Source organism: Dermacentor andersoni, chromosome 7, assembly GCF_023375885.2.
Source record: "Dermacentor andersoni chromosome 7, qqDerAnde1_hic_scaffold, whole genome shotgun sequence".
In the NCBI taxonomy this organism is placed as follows: domain Eukaryota; kingdom Metazoa; phylum Arthropoda; class Arachnida; order Ixodida; family Ixodidae; genus Dermacentor; species Dermacentor andersoni.
Window position 1 is genome coordinate 28,808,193 of NC_092820.1, and position 13,685 is coordinate 28,821,877.

The 13,685-nt window shown below is 45.9% G+C and overlaps 1 protein-coding gene across 1 annotated transcript in view; it reads right to left on the reverse strand.

Moving 5' to 3' along the window:
* The window catches only part of LOC140219238 (uncharacterized), a 301,899-nt gene that overhangs the window by 34,327 nt on the left and 253,887 nt on the right, over positions 1-13,685 (reverse strand). The gene's annotated exons all lie outside the window — the stretch shown is intronic.

Here is a 13,685-nt window from a genome sequence, read left to right on the forward strand (position 1 = left end):
AGAGAAACAAGTTTCATAAGCAGAATCCTCGGAGACTTCTCTCAAACATCCTTGATATTTTTCTGTACATTGAAGCAATAGATTGAGAGTAATAATTAATTGTTTTGAATTTTTGGAACATGTCACCGCCATCTTGCAGTTTTGGTAGTGCCTTCTGGAGGGGAGGGGGAGGGAGGGATGCTTTCTAGAGCAAGTGCTTGAAGCTACAGAAAACAGTCCGTCTCGGAGAGTTGCCGCGTGTTTCCCGCTCGTGAAACACGCAGCAGCCCTCCCTGAAACGCTGCTTTCTGCAGCTGTCAAAGGGGGCGACAAAAGATCATGCTTGCGCAGTCGCGGCAGCAGCTCGCATCCGCACAAGCGAAGGCAAATTTGCACTTTCTTTTTAAAATCCAGCCAATTAAGTGTGGCAACTGTTACACCGAATGACGTGGACTACAAAATGCTGCCGTTCTGCAAAATTTCTATCAGAGGGATGCGGCGCTAAGTCCAAAATCCTTTTTCGAACAAGCTAAGCAAAATATGCAGGGCCCTGTATATCTACAGGTTGTTCCACATAAATTGAGTGAAAGTTTCAAAATTAAAGACACGCCGGACGTGGGTTGAACCGAATGCATAATGTTGGCACTGCCCTAGAGTTACTCAGGCTCTTTCTTATTTTCCCCTAACTACGGTTTAGTTACGTTCAATTATTCAAATTTTTAAGTATTGGCTGCAGACGCCAAGTGTGATAGGCAAAGCTGTAGAGCACCTTGAGAAACCTCACAATAAATTGCTTCCTAGACGATATATCTCACGTGGCATTTTTTTTTCGCGTTCCAAAGAAAGCCCGAGAAATATGAAAGAATACAACGTGACGGGGCGTTTGCGCACCGTTATTGTGCTGCTCTCATGCATGCGCTGGATGAACAAGGCAGGCTGCGGCGAGACTGGCCCGTGACAGGGCGTTATGCCTGGTGCAGGTATCTAGGCACGCGGCTGTTATAGCATGACAGTGCAAATGCATGTTGCTGGCCGAGCGTTGCCGAAGCGATAAAGCGTGTAAGGCCACGAAAAAGACAAAAAACAAAAACAAAAGCATAATTCCGATTCCGCTTCAAAGAAGTAAAGGGCGGAGCGCGTGGGAACGATCGGAGGCGATGACAGCTGCTAGATTTTTGCCTTAATACTGAAGTGACCTTGTAGTAGTTTTCGACTTGAATGATGATGCTACAACGTTAAGCCTATTGGGCTGGAATAACAGCGCATAAAGCACAAGGGGGCAAATCGAACTAATAGTAAAAAAAAAAAAAACCTTCGCTATATTCAAGGAAGATTACGCATGTCTTCTGACGGTGACTCGTTTCGCACTGGCCCCGTCTGCTCTCCTTCCCACGCTTACTGTCTACCAGACGTTCTTTTTTGATCTCGCACCCCGCATGCGCGCATCGCTTCGCGGTCGCAGTATCCGGTGGCCGCGTCTGGCTTCACACTGGTGCACCATCACCGGTGCTTCAGTCCCTGAGAAAGTGCGCCCGTAGGCTGTTCCAGTTTACCGGATATAGGTCATGCCTTATGTACCTTGTTTGAACCAATCCCAGCGAAACCCAACATATCCAGGGCTCCTCAGGCACCCGTACCCTGCGTGTTCTCCACAGCATCGCTATTTGGCTGTGAAAAACGTTGAGCAGCAGATATGGCTTACTGCAATGAGGAAAGAGCGGATATGGTTTTGGCTCCAGGTGCGTCAAGTGGACATAGAAGGCGCGCAGTTTAGCTATTTCAGCGCTGACATCCAGGTACGCGTCCGAGCTCAATGACGATTGTGCGTGCATATGAAACGCTGAGACACACTGGGAGTTTTACGTAGAAGCGACATAAATCTTCAATCCTGGGCCAGGACGTGGAGACAGATATTCTGTCAAAGTTTTCTTCAGACCCACGTGCAAGTGTTCGTAGTGTGAGTGCTGCAGCGGGAGTGTCAAAGTCTTCAGTGTGGAGATTACTTAAGAAGAGGCAACTTCATCTGTACCACGTGCAGCCGCACCAGATGTTAGAGCCCCGCGATTTCGAAGCACGAAAGAAATTTGCAAATTGGATTTTAATCAAGGCGGAAGAGGACTCAGGCTTTGTCAACAAAATATTGTGTACTGATGAAGCTACCATCTCACGTAATGCCCAAGTGCAACGCTCACTATAGGAGCAACGAAAACCCTCACTGAGTTTTGAAGACGCATCACCAAATCCGTGGTCGGTTATTTGCGGTGTAGAAATTACGGTGGCACTATCATTGGCCCCGTGTTTTTTGATAACACGCTCACAGGCGAAAGATACGTCAATGAAATCCTTGATGGGTCGCTTGAGGATTTTCTTTGCGAAGTTCCATTGGCTAGGATCAAGGATATTTGGCATCAGCATGATGGTGCTCCCGCGCACGACAGCAGCATGGTTTGCAAATGGCTACATGAAGTATTCCCGCAGCAGTGTATTGGACGACATGGGCCCATTGCTTGGCGGGCATGGTCGCCAGATTTAGCTCCCTACCATTCCTTTCTCTCGGGCTACGTCAAGGATCAAGTAAACCGGACAGCAACCACAACATCAGAGAACCTAGAAGAAAAAAATAAGAGAAGTCTACAACTCCAGTCATGATACCATGATCAAGAACGCATCGGAAAATGTGCCTATGAGATGCCAGATGTGCATTGCAGCAGATGGTGACCTCTTCGAACACGCATTGTAATCAAAGAGCGCTTTTTTGATGGAAGGTCACTGGAAAATCATTCCAGCCCTAACGCCGCCTCCCCACGCAACCCCATTACACTCCATCGGCAGGCCACCAGCTCTTTCCCATTTCAAGCATAAAAAAATAAAGCCGTGTTCTCGTTCTCTTTCGTCTCAGACGGTTTATCGCTTCGGCACCGCTCGGCCAGCAGAGCGCATTTGCGCCGATGCGATAAAAGCCGCATGCCCGGATACCTACACCAGACATAAGGCCTTGTCGCGGGCCAGTCTAGTAGCAGCCGACCTTGTTCATCCGTCGCACGCTTGAGAGCAGCACAACCGGAGTGCGCAGTATCCACATCACGTAGTATTTCTTCATATTTCGTGGGCTTTCCTTGGAACGCAGAAAAAAGGACCACGTGAGATATATCGTGTTGGAAAGAATTCATTGAGAGATTTCTCAATGTGCTCTACAACTTTGCGTTTGACGCTTGGGGTCTGCAGCCAATACTTCAAAAGTTGATTATTTAAACACAACTAATGCGTTAGTTAAGGGGAAAATAAAAAATAGCCTCAGCAACTCTAAGCCAGTGCCAACATTATGCATTTCGTTCAACTCGCGCCTGGAGTGCCTTTCATAAAAAAGAAGTTATGCCGCAATTTCTGTGGGACAAGCTGTATAAATAATTTTGCGTTGCACTTTGTGTCTGCATATGCCAAAGATATACAACTGTGTAACAACATTTTAGTGGTTTCGAGACGCGCTACAGAGTAAGCTGCACTGAACTCCGTAAGCTTGTATCTGAGTGCCATATAGTGCGTTGATTCTGCCTGAAAACGGGCTTGTTTCGGTGTGCCGTATAGGGCCTTAATTCTGCCTGAAAACGCACCTGTTTCTCTGTGCCATACAGTGCATTGATGCTGCCTGAAAACGCGCCTGTTTCCGTGTGTAATATAGTGCGTCAATTTAGCCTGAAAGCGCGCCTGTTTCTGCTTGCCATATAGTGTGCCGATTGTTCCTGCAAATGCACCTGTTTCTGTGTGCTATACAGCGCATCGATTCTGCCTGAAAACGCACCTGTTTCTGCTTGCCATATAGTGTGCCGATTGTTCCTGCAAACGGGCCTGTTTCTGTGTGCCATATATTCCGTTGATTCTACCGGAAAACGCACCTGTTTTTTTGTGCGCCATATAGGGCATCGATTCTGCCTGAAAACGCGCTTGTTTCTGCTTGCCATATACTGCGTCGATTTCGCCTGAAAACGCGCCTGTTTCTGGGCGCCATATAGTGCGCCGATTGTTCCTGCAAACGCACTTGTTTCTGCGTGCCATATATTGCGTCAATTCTGCCTGAAAACTCGCCTGTTTAAGTATGCCATAAAGTGCGCCGATTGTTCCTGCAAACGCGCTTGCTTCTGTGTGCCATATATTGCGTCGATTCTGCCTGAAAACGCGCTTGTCTAAGTGTGCCATATAGTGCGTCGATTTCGCCTGGGAATGCACCAGTTTCTATGTGCCATATAGTACACTGAGCCTGCCTGAAAACGCGCCTGTTTCTTTGTGCGATATAGTGCAGCGATTGTTCCTGTAAAGGCGCTTGTGTCTGTGTGCCATATATTGCGTTGATTCTACCTGAAACCGCGCTTGTTGCTGTGTGCCAGAATGTGCATTCATTCTGCCTCAACACGTACTTGCTTGTGTAGGCCAGATATTGCGTCGATTTCGCCAGAAAGCGCGCCTGTTTCTAGTGCGTTGATTCTGCCTGCAAACGCGCTTGTTTCTGCTTGCCATATAGTACCTCTATTTCACATGGAAACGCCCTGTGTCTGTATGCCATATAGTGCATCGATTTCGCCTTAAAACGCGCCTGTTTCTGTGTGCCATATAGTGCATGGATTCTGCCTGCAAATGCGCTTGTTTTTCTGTGCCATATAGTGCATTGATTGTGCCTGAAAACGTACTTGTCTCTGGGTGCCACATACGCGCCGTGCACGCCGACGGACGCGCCACTGGTGGCGGCCTTGCGCAGTACACGCGGGAGAGGAGCCTGGCGCACGCCGTAGTTGTGTCGTTGATCGTGCTTCTCTGTCTAATTCACGTTTTCAGAGCAAGATAGGCAGCACCATTCGCACGTGTGGGGTGGCCAAAGCTTCAGGGAATGTCGAAGGAGAACTGTTGCAGGGTGGGGGAGGGGCTCAAATACCGGTGAAAACGTGCCAGCGATACGATTCTAATCATTCCCGGCAAAGCCTCATCAGCGGGGGCAACGGCAGCAAAAATGGATCGTCAATTCGAAGGGAAATTTCTTGTTCCCATCCTTTCCTTTGTCTCGTCGGTGTTTTGTTTCCCACTAGATCATATTTAGACGCTTGTGGAACGAAGTTCGTCTGCAGTGCAGCATGATGTTTAAAGGCATTTCGTTAAAGTTCGGAATGCTGTTTGCCGCTTATATTGTTTTCAACTTCATTACCGCGTTGCGCTAGCTAGGCAGCACGACTGCACGAGCGCATTGCGATGTATGTTAAGGCTACTGAAGTTCGCAAGAACTGAAATTGTTGGTTTCATGCGGCGCGGTAAATCCTCGCTGTCGCACACTTCATGTTTTTACATCTATTCTATGCGAGGCTTCGCACATGTTTAACTGTTGCTAGTTGCTCCATGCATAACCCTTGTCAATTCTTTTGAGCTGCGAAGTTTTCACCCTGCCTTGTTTGTAAATGGTATAAATCACGCTGTGTCTTATCGGAATGATACCAAGGAAGTGCTTCTTTAACAGCTTTATTCTTTTCGCACGAGGGCATCTTAGATATTGCTTGCGTTTTTGGAAATGTGTTTAGAAAATAGGTAGCTCAGGGCGAGAATTGCTAATAGCTGCTGCATATGGTATTTTTGTTCCATTTCTCGCTGAAAAGTTCGCGTCCCGTTTGGGAAGTCATCACACCTCGACGCTGCCTGAGCAAACTTAACACGCCGAGTGATTTGTTTGTTTCACAACGTAGTCCCTTCTTGCATGTCAGTTTTGTACTCAACTGAATTCTTTCTTATACTTATGCTGCCGACGACTAAACCGGGCCTTGCCGCCAGCGCTCATCTACTTTGACTGGCGCTGCTCTGCCTTTAAATATATCATGTGGCACCTCTCTCTAGTAATGTAAAAAAGTACTGAAAAGTTAGTCAGCCTTTAGCTTTGCACGTTTCCAAGCAGCTCCCTTGGGGAATTTAAAATCGCACGAACTGCAGCGGCCACGGTAGTTCATCGGCGTATGCAGCAGAATTGCATCGGCGGTACAGCACTAACACGCGCTTTTATTAACCCGTGTGTTTGGTGACTTCGTTTGCTAGTGTACGCGTTTCCATCAATAAATTGGCAATTACTCTTCTTGAGGCGACTTCGACTGCACTTATTCGGCGATGTCACATGTATTCATCGGCAGAAAAATCACAACGGCATATGCAGAGATTGCACCGTGCGGATTTGTTCGATATAAGTCTGCACTAACAACGGCTGCTTGTTATTCAGGTACAGAAGCAGCATTGCGGCAAAGGTAGAATAAAAAATCACCGAGAGATCGCATCACTGAACAAAATTTATCGCCTAGTTAACATGAGCTCCACGTCATGTAAATCGGGTTCATGGCGCTTGTATGCGGGACACACCTTGCACGTATGTGGACCATGTTGTCCCAAACACCGGTAACATCGTGTTCATACCCGCTCGCACAGAGGTCAGCATCTTCCCTACAGCTGTCACAGCAGAAGAAGCATCCTGGCACCCGAACAAAGGAGAAATCGCAGCCGCGAACTTCAGCCATCCTTGCTGCAAAGGTTTGGCATCTGCTACTGCTCCCGCGTGTACTGTTGGAAGCGTCCGCTAGGCGGCTTTCAGTGGCACCGCTATAGGCGGCGCACGAGGCGTATATTGCGTTCATTCTGCAGCAAAACGCGCCTGTTTTTGTGTGCCATATATATAGTGCCTTGATTCTGTCTGAAAACATGCTTGTTTCTGTGTGCCATATAGTGCGTCGCCTAAAAACGCGCCTGTTTGTGTGCGCCAAATAGTTCGTCGATTCTGCCTGAAAATACGCTTGTTTGCTTGTGGGATATATTCGTTGATTCTGTCTAAAAACGCACTTGTTTCTGTGTGCCCCATAGTGCATCGATCCTGCCTGCAAACGCGCTTGTTTTTGTGCGTGATAAGTGCGTCGATTCCGCCTGAAAACGCGCCTAGTTGCTTCTGTGTGCCATATAGTGCATGAATTCTGCTCGCAAACGTGCTTGTTTCTGCTTGCCATAGAGTGCGTCGATTTCGCCTAAAAACGCGCGTGTTTCTGGGTGCCACATAGTGCGTTGATTCTGCCTGAAGGCGAGCCTCTTTCTGGGCACCATCTAGTGCATCGATACTGCCTGGGTACGCGCTGGCTTCTTCTTGCAATATAGTGCGCTGATTTCACCTGAAAACGCGCATGTTTCTGTGTGCCATATAGTACGTCGATTTTGGCTGAAAACGTGCCTGTTTCTGTGCGACATATAGTGCATCGATTCTACCTGAGAACGGACCTGTTTCTGTGTGGCATATAGTGCGTTGATTCTGCCTGAAAGCGCGCTTGATTCCGCTTGCCATGTACTGCGTCGATTTCGCCTGAAAACGCGCCTGTTTCTGTGTGCCATATAGTGCATTGATGTTGCCTGAGAACGCGCCTGTTTCTTTGTGCCATATAGTGCATCGATTGTGCTTGAAAAGCGCTTGTTTCTGTTTGTAATATAGTGCGTTGATTATGCCTGAAAACGCACTTGTTTCTGGGTGCCATATAGTGCGTTGATTCTGCCTGAAAGCGCGCTTGATTCTGCTTGCCATGTACTGCATCGATTTCGCCTGTAAACGCGCTTGTTTCTGTGTGCCATATAGTGCGTTGATTCTGCGTGAAAGCGCGCTTGTTTCTGTTTGTAATATAGTGCGCTGATTATGCCTGAAAACGCAGTTGTTTCTGTGTGCCACATATTGCGTCGATACTGCCTCAAAACGCGCCTGTTTCTGTGTGCCATATAGTGAATTGATCTTGCCTGAAAAAGCGCCTGTTTCTTTGTGCGATATAGTGCATAGATTGTGCTTGAAAAGCGCTTGTTTCTGCGTGCCATATAGTGCATTGAATTCGCCGGAAAACGCGCGTGTTCTGCGTGTCATACAGTGCGCCGATTGTTCCTGCATATGCGCTTGTTTCTGTGTGCCAACTATCGCGTTGATTTTGCATTAAAACGCGCCTGTTTCTGTGTGCCATACAGTGCGTTGATTCTGCCTGAAAACGCCCTTGTTTCTGTGTGCCTTAAAGTGCTTTGATTCTGCTTGAAAATGTGTTTGTCTCTGTGTGTCATATAGTTCGTCGATTCTCCCTGAAAACGCACTTGTTTCTCTGTGCCATATAGGGCGTTGATTCTGCTTTAAAACGTGCCTGTTTCTGTGTGCCATATAGTGCGTTGAGTCTGCCTGAAAACGTGCCTGTTTCTGCGTGCCATATAGTGCGTTGATTCTGCCTGAAAACGCCCTTGTTTCTGTGTGCCTTAAAGTGCTTTGATTCTGCTTGAAAATGTGTTTGTCTCTGTGTGTCATATAGTTCGTCGATTCTCCCTGAAAACGCACTTGTTTCTCTGTGCCATATAGTGCGTTGATTCTGCCTTAAAACGTGCCTGTTTCTGTGTGCCATATAGTGCGTTGATTCTGCCTGAAAACGCCCTTGTTTCTGTGGGCCTTAAAGTGCTTTGATTCTGCTTGAAAATGTGTTTGTCTCTGTGTGTCATATAGTTCGTCTATTCTCCCTGAAAACGCACTTGTTTCTGTGTGCCATATAGTGCGTTGATTCTGCCTTAAAACGTGCCTGTTTCTGTGTGCCATATAGTGCGTTGATTCTGCCTGAAAACGCCCTTGTTTCTGTGTGCCTTAAAGTGCTTTGATTCTGCTTGAAAATGTGTTTGTCTCTGTGTGTCATATAGTTCGTCGATTCTCCCTGAAAACGCACTTGTTCCTCTGTGCCATATAGTGCGTTGATTCTGCCTTAAAACGTGCCTGTTTCTGCGTGCCATATAGTGCGTTGATTCTGCCTGAAAACACCCTTGTTTCTATGCGCCTTAAAGTGCTTTGATTCTGCTTGAAAATGTGTTTGTCTCTGTGTGTCATATAGTTCGTCGATTCTCCCTGAAAACGCACTTGTTTCTCTGTGCCATATAGTGCGTTGATTTTGCCTTAAAACGTGCCTGTTTCTGCGTGCCATATAGAGCGTTGATTCTGCCTGAAAACACCCTTGTTTCTGTGTGCCTTAAAGTGCTTTGATTCTGCTTGAAAATGTGTTTGTCTCTGTGTGTCATATAGTTCGTCGATTCTCCCTGAAAACGCACTTGTTTCTCTGTGCCATATAGTGCGTTGATTCTGCCTTAAAACGTGCCTGTTTCTGTGTGCCATATAGTGCGCTGATTCTGCCTGAAAACGCCCTTGTTTCTGTGTGCCTTAAAGTGCTTTGATTCTGCTTGAAAACGTGTTTGTCTCTGTGTGTCATATAGTTCGTCGACTCTCCCTGAAAACGCACTTGTTTCTCTGTGCCATATAGTGCGTTGATTTTGCCTTAAAACGTGCCTGTTTCTGTGTGCCATATAGTGCGTTGATTCTGCCTGAAAACGCCCTTGTTTCTGTGTGCCTTAAAGTGCTTTGATTCTGCTTGAAAATGTGTTTGTTTCTGTGTGTCATATAGTTCGTCGATTCTCCCTGAAAACGCACTTGTTTCTGTGTGCCATATAGTGCGTTGATTCTGCCTTAAAACGTGCCTGTTTCTGTGTGCCATATAGTGCGTTGATTCTGCCTGAAAACGCCCTTGTTTCTGTGTGCCTTAAAGTGCTTTGATTCTGCTTGAAAATGTGTTTGTCTCTGTGCGTCATATAGTTCGTCGATTCTCCCTGAAAACGCACTTGTTTCTCTGTGCCAAATAGTGCGTTGATTCTGCCTTAAAACGTGCCTGTTTCTGTGTGCCATATAGTGCGTTGATTCTGCCTGAAAACGCCCTTGTTTCTGTGTGCCTTAAAGTGCTTTGATTCTGCTTGAAAATGTGTTTGTCTCTGTGTGTCATAGTTCGTCGATTCTCCCTGAAAACGCACTTGTTTCTCTGTGCCATATAGTGCATTGATTTTGCCTTAAAACGCGCCTGTTTCTGTGTGCCATATAGTGCGTTGATTCTGCCTGAAAACGCCCTTGTTTCTGTGTGCCTTAAAGTGCTTTGATTCTGCTTGAAAATGTGTTTGTCTCTGTGTGTCATATAGTTCGTCGATTCTCCCTGAAAACGCACTTGTTTCTCTGTGCCATATAGTGCGTTGATTCGGCCTTAAAACGTGCCTGTTTCTGCGTGCCATATAGTGCGTCGATTCTGCCTGAAAACGCCCTTGTTTCTGTGTGCCTTAAAGTGCTTTGATTCTGCTTGAAAATGTGTTTGTCTCTGTGTGTCATATATTTCGTCGATTCTCCCTGAAAACGCACTTGTTTCTCTGTGCCATATAGTGCGTTGATTCTGCCTTAAAACGTGCCTGTTTCTGTGTGCCATATAGTGCGTTGAGTCTGCCTGAAAACGCCCTTGTTTCTGTGCCTTAAAGTGCTTTGATTCTGCTTGAAAATGTGTTTGTCTCTGTGTGTCATATAGTTCGTCGATTCTCCCTGAAAACGCACTTGTTTCTCTGTGCCATATAGTGCGTTGATTCTGCCTTAAAATGTGCCTGTTTCTGCGTGCCATATAGTGCGTTGATTCTGCCTGAAAACGCCCTTGTTTCTGTGTGCCTTAAAGTGCTTTGATTCTGCTTGAAAATGGGTTTGTCTCTGTGTGTCATATAGTTCGTCGATTCTCCCTGAAAACGCACTTGTTTCTGTGTGCCATATAGTGCGTTGATTCTGCCTTAAAACGTGCCTGTTTCTGTGTGCCATATAGTGCGTTGATTCTGCCTGAAAACGCCCTATTTTCTGTGTGCCTTAAAGTGCTTTGATTCTGCTTAAAAATGTGTTTGTCTCTGTGTGTCATATAGTTCGTCGATTCTCCCTGAAAACGCACTTGTTTCTCTGTGCCATATAGTGCGTTAATTCTGCCTTAAAACGTGCCTGTTTCTGTGTGCCATATAGTGCGCTGATTCTGCCTGAAAACGCCCTTGTTTCTGTGTGCCTTAAAGTGCTTTGATTCTGCTTGAAAACGTGTTTGTCTCTGTGTGTCATATAGTTCGTCGATTCTCCCTGAAAACGCACTTGTTTCTCTGTGCCATATAGTCCGTTGATTGTGCCTTAAAACGTGCCTGTTTCTGTGTGCCATATAGTGCGCTGATTCTGCCTGAAAACGCCCTTGTTTCTGTGTGCCTTAAAGTGCTTTGATTCTGCTTGAAAATGTGTTTGTCTCTGTGTGTCATATAGTTCGTCGATTCTCCCTGAAAACGCACTTGCTTCTGTGTGCCATATAGTGCGTTGATTCTGCCTTAAAACGTGCCTGTTTCTGTGTGCCATATAGTGCGTTGATTCTGCCTGAAAACGCCCTTGTTTCTGTGTGCCTTAAAGTGCTTTGATTCTGCTTGAAAAAGTGTTTGTCTCTGCGTGTCATATAGTTCGTCGATTCTCCCTGAAAACGCACTTGTTTCTCTGTGCCATATAGTGCGTTGATTCTGCCTTAAAACGTGCCTGTTTCTGTGTGCCATATAGTGCGCTGATTCTGCCTGAAAACGCCCTTGTTTCTGTGTGCCTTAAAGTGCTTTGATTCTGCTTGAAAACGTGTTTGTCTCTGTGTGTCATATAGTTCGTCGATTCTCCCTGAAAACGCACTTGTTTCTCTGTGCCATATAGTGCGTTGATTCTGCCTTAAAACGTGCCTGTTTCTGTGTGCCATATAGTGCGCTGATTCTGCCTGAAAACGCCCTTGTTTCTGTGTGCCTTAAAGTGCTTTGATTCTGCTTGAAAACGTGTTTGTCTCTGTGTGTCATATAGTTCGTCGACTCTCCCTGAAAACGCACTTGTTTCTCTGTGCCATATAGTGCGTTGATTTTGCCTTAAAACGTGCCTGTTTCTGTGTGCCATATAGTGCGTTGATTCTGCCTGAAAACGCCCTTGTTTCTGTGTGCCTTAAAGTGCTTTGATTCTGCTTGAAAATGTGTTTGTTTCTGTGTGTCATATAGTTCGTCGATTCTCCCTGAAAACGCACTTGTTTCTGTGTGCCATATAGTGCGTTGATTCTGCCTTAAAACTTGCCTGTTTCTGTGTGCCATATAGTGCGTTGATTCTGCCTGAAAACGCCCTTGTTTCTGTGTGCCTTAAAGTGCTTTGATTCTGCTTGAAAATGTGTTTGTCTCTGTGCGTCATATAGTTCGTCGATTCTCCCTGAAAACGCACTTGTTTCTCTGTGCCATATAGTGCGTTGATTCTGCCTTAAAACGTGCCTGTTTCTGTGTGCCATATAGTGCGTTGATTCTGCCTGAAAACGCCCTTGTTTCTGTGTGCCTTAAAGTGCTTTGATTCTGCTTGAAAATGTGTTTGTCTCTGTGTGTCATAGTTCGTCGATTCTCCCTGAAAACGCACTTGTTTCTCTGTGCCATATAGTGCATTGATTTTGCCTTAAAACGCGCCTGTTTCTGTGTGCCATATAGTGCGTTGATTCTGCCTGAAAACGCCCTTGTTTCTGTGTGCCTTAAAGTGCTTTGATTCTGCTTGAAAATGTGTTTGTCTCTGTGTGTCATATAGTTCGTCGATTCTCCCTGAAAACGCACTTGTTTCTCTGTGCCATATAGTGCGTTGATTCGGCCTTAAAACGTGCCTGTTTCTGCGTGCCATATAGTGCGTCGATTCTGCCTGAAAACGCCCTTGTTTCTGTGTGCCTTAAAGTGCTTTGATTCTGCTTGAAAATGTGTTTGTCTCTGTGTGTCATATATTTCGTCGATTCTCCCTGAAAACGCACTTGTTTCTCTGTGCCATATAGTGCGTTGATTCTGCCTTAAAACGTGCCTGTTTCTGTGTGCCATATAGTGCGTTGAGTCTGCCTGAAAACGCCCTTGTTTCTGTGCCTTAAAGTGCTTTGATTCTGCTTGAAAATGTGTTTGTCTCTGTGTGTCATATAGTTCGTCGATTCTCCCTGAAAACGCACTTGTTTCTCTGTGCCATATAGTGCGTTGATTCTGCCTTAAAATGTGCCTGTTTCTGCGTGCCATATAGTGCGTTGATTCTGCCTGAAAACGCCCTTGTTTCTGTGTGCCTTAAAGTGCTTTGATTCTGCTTGAAAATGGGTTTGTCTCTGTGTGTCATATAGTTCGTCGATTCTCCCTGAAAACGCACTTGTTTCTCTGTGCCATATAGTGCGTTGATTCTGCCTTAAAACGTGCCTGTTTCTGTGTGCCATATAGTGCGTTGATTCTGCCTGAAAACGCCCTATTTTCTGTGTGCCTTAAAGTGCTTTGATTCTGCTTGAAAATGTGTTTGTCTCTGTGTGTCATATAGTTCGTCGATTCTCCCTGAAAACGCACTTGTTTCTCTGTGCCATATAGTGCGTTAATTCTGCCTTAAAACGTGCCTGTTTCTGTGTGCCATATAGTGCGCTGATTCTGCCTGAAAACGCCCTTGTTTCTGTGTGCCTTAAAGTGCTTTGATTCTGCTTGAAAACGTGTTTGTCTCTGTGTGTCATATAGTTCGTCGATTCTCCCTGAAAACGCACATGTTTCTCTGTGCCATATAGTCCGTTGATTGTGCCTTAAAACGTGCCTGTTTCTGTGTGCCATATAGTGCGCTGATTCTGCCTGAAAACGCCCTTGTTTCTGTGTGCCTTAAAGTGCTTTGATTCTGCTTGAAAATGTGTTTGTCTCTGTGTGTCATATAGTTCGTCGATTCTCCCTGAAAACGCACTTGCTTCTGTGTGCCATATAGTGCGTTGATTCTGCCTTAAAACGTGCCTGTTTCTGTGTGCCATATAGTGCGTTGATTCTGCCTGAAAACGCCC